The 1,018-nt window shown below is 44.0% G+C and overlaps 1 pseudogene; it reads left to right on the top strand.

The window, feature by feature from the left end:
- On the top strand, positions 1-394 carry LOC144239120 (small nuclear ribonucleoprotein Sm D3 pseudogene; annotated as a pseudogene).
- Positions 395-1,018: the final 624 nt, after the last annotated feature.

Below are 1,018 nucleotides of genomic sequence, written 5' to 3'. Positions count from 1 at the left end.
ATGTCTGTTCGTGTGCCGATTGAAGTCCTACATGAGGATGGGGGTCACATCATGATTGGTGAGACCAACGCTGGCGAGATGTATCGTGGGAAGCTCGGTGGAGGGGAGGACAACATAAACTGCTAGATGTCCGACATCACGGTCCCATAGAGGGAAGGCCCAGTGGCGCAGCTGGAGCAGGTGTACATCGGTGACAGCCAGATCTGCTTTCTCACTTTGCCTGACATGCTGACAAACATGCCCGTGTTAAAGAGCATGAAGAATAAACGCCACGGCTCAGGGGGCTGGCCGGGGAAAGGCTGCTATTCTGAAGGCCCAAGTGGCTTCAAAAGGAAGAGGATGTAGAATGGGGTGTGGAAACATCTTCCAGAAACAAGTTAAATTTATCTGTTGAACACAAGTTTGTGTTATTTTTTCTTCTAGGTTTTCAGGGCTCAAGGGGTGGGGGGTGCTTGCTTATGTGTACAGTCTAGGTTTTCTTTTTGACATCTTTCTCTTTAGATCAGGGGAAATGTTAAATGAAATCTATATGGTGATGGTGGTTGGGTCTTTTTTAATATATTAAAATAATAAAAACAAATAATAAATAATAAACTACCCTATGATACAGCAATTTCACTTCTGGGTATATATCCAAAGGAAATCAGTATCTCAGAGAGATATCTGGGGGCACCTGGGTGGTTCAGTTGGTTAGGTGTCTGACTCTTGATTTCAGCTCAGGTCATGATCTCAAGGTTCAAATGTTCCAGTCCGAACCCGGCTCCCTGCTGACAATGTGGGGCCTACTTGGGATTCTCTCTCTCTCTCTCTCTGCCTCTCCCCTGCTTGTGCTTTCTCTCTCGGAATAAATAAACTTAAAAAAATTTTAAAGAGAGATCTGCACTTCTATGTTCATTGCTGCATTATTCACAATAACTGCAGTATGGAAACAACTTAAGTGTCCGTCAATGGATGAATGGACAAAGATGTGGTGTATACGTGTGCGTGTATGTGTGGAATATTGTTCAGTCATGAGAAA

This window comes from Crocuta crocuta, unplaced genomic scaffold (genome assembly GCF_008692635.1).
Source record: "Crocuta crocuta isolate KB4526 unplaced genomic scaffold, BGI_CrCroc_1.0 scaffold177, whole genome shotgun sequence".
In the NCBI taxonomy this organism is placed as follows: Eukaryota; Metazoa; Chordata; class Mammalia; order Carnivora; family Hyaenidae; genus Crocuta; species Crocuta crocuta.
The sequence above is the reverse complement of the archived record's forward strand: the minus strand, read 5'-3'. Positions and strand labels throughout refer to the sequence as shown.